The following is a 6,492-nucleotide window of genomic DNA, read 5'->3' as shown; positions in this document are numbered from 1 at the left end:
AACGAACATATAATGGCTGGGGATAGAGTTTGAGAGGGAGAAATGTGCCTTTTAGGGGGAAAACCCAAAAGTTGAAAAAGTGACCCCACAAAAAAACGAGATTCTATAGAGAGAGAAAGTGGGCTGACAACACTCCCATATAATATTCAAAAATTCCCAAAAAAAAAATAGCAAGGGCCCCCCATGGTCCCCCCAAGAGTGCACTCTATTACCATCCTATTGGCTGAAATTTCAGGGTTAACAAGAGTGATTAAGTTGAGCTTCCAGCCCTTTTGAGTCCCCATTTCTCCCCTAATTTGAATCTCGTGGCATCAAGCTTCTAGCCTTGTGTGGATGGAAATGAAGTACAAGGGTTGATGAGATACATATCAAAGGCTTGGTTAATAAGATACACTTGCATTGGATGATTAGGATCCAAGATGGGTTAAGATTTGGGTTTTGATGATGCTGAGTGTCATTGAGGCAGAACCAAACTCCCAAGAGATGTGTCGGTGAAGTCATTGTTGAGCTGGTTGAAGAATTTGTGTGTCGCTCCTCTTGGAGGTTAAATTGTAGGATATTTCTTGAAGACTTGAGGAATTGTTCCCTCGGGATAGATCCTTGAGCACACAAGAAGTGCTTGTCTTTGTAGATATCGTCAAGCTTCATCTTTTGCTACTTTGTTATCTGCTTTTTGGTTCCTACATTCACTTGGATCAACCTGTGAGAGCACATGCAGTCATAAAGAGATATGAAAAGACAGTTCTGCATTCCTCTTTACGTCCTTAAGTTCAGTTGTGTATGCACTCGATTTTTATTGTGGAGTTTATTTATGTATAAAAGAAAAAAGAAAAGTTATTTATTTACATCTAACAAGGTTGGGATTAACCACTTGTAGAAGTCTGGATTGTACTGAAGGTTTGCATGGTAGTCCATTTCCTGTAGTCTTATGCCTAGGTAGGTGACAAGCGATGAATGAAAACATTTCTTCAACTTGCTCAGCGGTGTCTAAGTTATTTATTTCTTGGGATTCACCTACTAATTCAACCAAGTCAAAGAGTGATCACACCTTGTAATTTGGTTTGAGACCAAGTGGAGGTTCATGTTTAACTGAGCATACCTTATGGGGGTTACTTACTGCCTATGGTTGCTCACAGTCTTCTTGCGACGATGAAGTTGTTGTATCCAACTTTGTCGATTTTGTAGCATTGGGATGTCGCTCTTGCTGTGGAGTCATCATTTTATCGGAAGTAGTAGGTAGTTGTTGATCCTTAGTGCTGGGGGCGATTGTAGCTTGAGCTTGTGGCTCTTCTGGATCCTGGCTCAATGTAGAAGTGGTTGGTATGGAGGTTCCTTCTTGCGTTTTAACATCTGTAGGCAGTGGTTGCGGTTGTGGTTCCTCCTATTGAATCTCCATGCCTTTGGGATCCGCATGCAATGCATTAGGGTTGCTAAGGGGCTACTCCTTGGGTTTGGTAGCTCTCTTCTTCTTTTTCTCTTGGGTTTGTGACTGCAATTCGTAGCAACAGACGGGGGCTGTTTTTGTTCTAGATTCTCGATTAGCAGCATTTCCAGCTGAGATGCGACCTCGGGCTTCTTAGAAGCTTCAGATTCTGCATTCTGCTTGGGAGGAGTCTCTGGTTGTATCGATTTTAATTCCTCATTTGGAACTGCCACTAGTTGTGTTGCTGGTCCTTTGGGGACAGGTTTGGAATTTGTCTCTGGGCATTCTTCCTTGGGTAGAGTTACATGGAGTGGCTTTTGTCCTGGCTTTGGAAGCCAGAGTCATTGGTTGCCATGGTAGAATCCTTTATCCTTGAGAAGGGCTCTGGGGACCCATCTTGGTGTAGAATGCCTCCTCCTTCCGTAACTCCTTCTCTAGGATGGTTTCCTATGAGATGATCCCCTAGCCTTTGTGGGCTGAGGTCTCAATCTAAGTGCCGCTTTTGGTTTTCTCTTTGGTCTCCATTGCTTCTCAACAACTCAGGTTGTCTTCTTTGGTTGATTGACGTTGCTCATTGGTTGCTTATTCGTTTCCTAAGCCTTGAGGAGCTCTTTGAGCAATTCTTCACCTCTTCTACCAGTCAAAGCTATAGGAGTTGGGCAGTCTACATTAACGAGCTTCCATGGTCGCATCTCTCTTTTGGTCTATTGAGCATGGCTTCATCGGCCATGGTTGATTGCCTCTCGGTCTCATTTCTTGTCCTTGATTTCATGCTTTCACGGGTGTTTGGGCGGGCATGGGTTGCATCATGGCCACTAGAGTGCTTCCCTTCATCTATCTCATCTTTCGATGAGGTGTCAGTCGTATGCAAGTGTCTCTTTGCTAGTGATCTCTCACATATATTATCTTATGGGATAATTTGGGCCCAATATTGTTGCTTTGCTTACATCACTTAGCATATTGTCTTCAACATTCAAAGACAATCTCATTTTCTAAATTCACTAGAAGTTATAGTGTGGGCATTCTCTATATAAACTTCTTTTATCTATAGCCTACATGTTGTGATGAGGGTAATCTCATCGGTATTTTCACTTGTTGAAATCTCTTTCTTTAGAGTTCAAACAAGTTTATCTTATTGTGTTTGGATAAGGAAATTTGGATTCTTCCTTTGTTGGCATTTCTTTCTCTAGTTCCGTACTTTAGGTGATTTATATAATCAACCTGATTGTTTACGGATAGACATATGTGACTCATCGAGACGCTGATGACTCTCTATGTTGATATGGGTAATTCGGGACATCGATTATTCCATATGCAGATGTGGGTATGTCGGGGCGCCAGTGAACCCCTGGTTTCTGCTCTGTTAAAATGCCATGTTTTCCTACTTTATTTCAAATGGTTTACAAATGGTTTCCTACTTTAATCCAAATGGTTTACAAATGGTTTCCTACTTTATTCCAAATGCTTTACAAAACGAGGGAGTTACTTTGAATGTGAATTGCTCTGATCATCCGCAGTCTGATTGGCAAACAGAGCGTATGAATCAGATTATAGTGTATATGCTTCGTGCATATGTCTCTAGAAAATCATCATATTGGAAAAAATATCTTTCAATGATGGAATTTGCCTATGACAGTTTTAAATATACGGCTATTGGTTTTTAGTCCGTGCATACTTATGTATGGGTATTAACCCAGGGCACCTATTGATGTCGGTCTTAAGGACATCGAGCTTGATGCATCGAGGGATTTCTCGCGTAATATACAGGAAATGCTGATCGAAGCTCGAGATTCTATCAGGATTGCTCAGGATAGAGTACGATTTTATACTGATAGGGGACGCTCATCTCGGTCTTCTGAACCAGGAGCGTTGGTTTATTTTAATGTTCCTAAAGATTCTCAGACTATGTCAATAGAAAAATGCTCGAATTTATCTCCTAGATATTGTGGTCCATTTTCGAGTTATACATCGGATTGGCACGGTTGCATTTGAACTTAAAACTACCTCCATATGTTAGAATTCATCTAGTCTTTCATATCAATAGAGATTGAAAGGGAAACTAGGAGGTGAAGATAACACAGTTACTCCTCAAGAACTCGTTGAAGTTGAAGATTTATCCTATGTTCCACATGAACTTGATAAGGTACATGAATTCAGGGAAAGGAAACTTTGTAGTTGACTTATCCTTGAGGTTAAAATTAGGTGGAAAGATAGGAAAATAGAGGATTCGACTTGGGAGTCGGTTGAGATTGTTCAGTGTAGTTCTCCTTCTTTTCATTGCAAGAGTGCAATGTTTTGAGAGAGGGGAAGTATGTTATATGTACATTATGTGTGCTATGTTATATGCACATTATGTGTGCATATACTAGGAGGCTAACCCACATTAGGCTTGTGAGCATGGGAGCATGGGAACAAGCTCTAGTGGAGCATGGGCTAGGACTAACCTTAAGGGTTAAGGTTAGGGTCAGGCATCCAAGGGTCACACATGGAAAATGGAAAGTCAAGAGTCACTTGAGGGCCCTCTTATATAATAGGGGCATGGGGCTCACTCAAGGGAGGCTTGGAGGCTTGGGCTTATGAGGCCAAGGATATGTTATGCTCTCTTCTGTAGAGGTTCATATCTACTCATCTACCATTTCACACTATAGCTACATGCTATTGGATTGGAGTTATACCCCTTGATGGTATGGGACATCAAGGTAGAGGTATGATGTATTTCATTATTATTCATGTGTGCATCCCTTGGACTCGGGGGTGGTTGGGTGGTTGAGTTTATGCCTGATTTATGCATGTTTATGCTGCATAACAATTATCTAGAGAGATCTTAGGGTTTTAACATCTCCCCTTAGGCTCAATTTCAAAATTGAGCCACTCCTCTCCCCTTAGGCTGAATTTTGAAATTGAGCCTCTCCTTAGCCTCTCCTCTCCCCTTGCACTCAATTTTGAAATTGAGTCTCTCCTTAGGAACCATTCTAAAAGCATCTCCTTGTACCACACCATCTACTCTTCCCTTATGCCACACCGTCTTCTCTCCCCTCTTCTCTTCTTTGTCACACCATCTCCTCTCCTCTTATGCCACACCATCTCCTCTCCCCTTAGGCTCACACCATCTTGTTTACGCTCAATTTCAAAATTGAGCCTCTCTTTTTAAACATCTCCTTGTTCCACACCATCTCCTCTCCCCTTATGCCACACCATCTCCTCTTCATTTAGGCTCACACCATCTCCCTTAGGCTCAATTTCAAAATTGAGCCTCTCTTTTTAAACATCTCCTTGTTCCACACCATCTCCTCTCCCCTTATGCTACACTATCCCCTCTCCCCTTAGGCTCACACCATCTCCTCTCCCCTCTCCTCTCTCCTTATTCCACACCACCACCTCTCTCCTTAGACGTACACCATCTCCCTTAGGCTCAATTCCAAAATCGAGCCTCTCTTTTTAAATGTATCCTTGTTCAACACCATCTCCTCTCCCCTTATGTCACACTAATCCGTCTCCTTATTCCACACCATCTCCTCTCCCCTTATGCCACACCATCCCCTCTCACCTTAGGCTCACAACATCTTCTCTCCCCTTTGGCTCACACCATCTCCCTTCAGCTCAATTTTAAAATTGAGTCTCTATTTTTAAACGTCTCCTTGTCCCACACTATCTTCTCTCCCCTTATGCCACACCATTCACTCTCCCCTTAGGCTCACACCATCTCCTCTCCCCTTAGGCTTGATCCTCTCTTTTAAACATCTCATTTTTCCACACCATCTCCTCTCTCCTTATGCCACACCATCCCCTCTCCCCTTAGGCTCAATTTAAAAATTGAGACTCTCTTTTTAAACATCTCCTTGTTTCACACTATCTCCTCTCGCCTTATGCCACACAATATTCTCTCCCTTTAGGTTCACACCATCTCCCTTAGGCTCAATTTCAAAATGGACCTCTCTCTTTAAACATATCTTTGTTCCACACCATCTCCTCTCCCCTTAGGCTCACACCATCTCCCTTAGGCTCAATTTCAAAATTGAGTATCTCATTGAATACATATCCTTGTACCACACCATCTTCCCTCCCCTTGAAATTGAGCCTATCTTTTAAAGCATCTCCTTGTTCCACACCATCTCCTCTCCCCTTATGCCATTTTCTCTCCCCTCATGCTCAATTTCAAATTTAAGCCTCTAAATATTATATCCTTATATTAAATTTAAAGTGAGAAATAGAGTGCTATCTTCTCACACTTAATTTTACAATTTAGTCTCAAATTTCTCTCCTTATGCTAGCTTTATAAGTTTTAGTGTAACTATTTTGTTACTTTTTTAAAGTGAGATTGTGAATAGAATATCTTTAGTAAAACTTTTCAAAATTAGTTTAACTCATCTAATATATATGTATGGTTTTATGTTTACTTGATATTTTATAGAGAAAATGGAGAGAAAAGCATTCTCAATTGAAAACATTGAGGCTAGGGCTAAAAAGCCTCAATACAAGCCCCCACGTATGAAGGTTACTAAGCAATTTTCTCTGACAACAGAAGATAATGTCAAGTGGTTTGTTGACACCTACACCAATGTATGAGTTTTTTTAAGTGACTTGCATCTATTTGTGAAACAAGGTGATGCACTCTATGGGGACATGGGTATTGTTTTAGCCGTCGCAAAAAGAAGATGATGATTTCTCGAGACCTTGTATCATGTACACTCTTTTGCCTAATAGTGGAGACAAAAATAATGCATGTACAATGTCATTATTATTTGATCATTGGCAAGTGAGTGACATGATGGGTAGTAAAGATGGAAAAGAAAATAGCTTTGGAAAAATTGGGTTGAAATTTGAGAACTATGACTTCTTAGACAAATGTGGAGTTGACTCCTATAGTCAAATAGTTAAGGGAGTTTCTCATGCAAAGCTACAACTTTCCACTAGAACAAAGAATCGTATTCAAGTCATAGAAGCTCAAGGAGAAACAAATACATCTTCTTCAAACTTAACTCAAGGGAATAAAAACGATCTGATTGGTCAAGAAGATGAGCAACCTCAACATCTTGATCAAGATGAGAAAAAGAGCAAACAAAGAAGCA

Source organism: Cibotium barometz, chromosome 41, assembly GCF_041138505.1.
Source record: "Cibotium barometz isolate CiBa-2024 chromosome 41, ASM4113850v1, whole genome shotgun sequence".
Taxonomy (NCBI): Eukaryota; Viridiplantae; Streptophyta; class Polypodiopsida; order Cyatheales; family Cibotiaceae; genus Cibotium; species Cibotium barometz.
The sequence above is the reverse complement of the archived record's forward strand: the minus strand, read 5'-3'. Positions refer to the sequence as shown.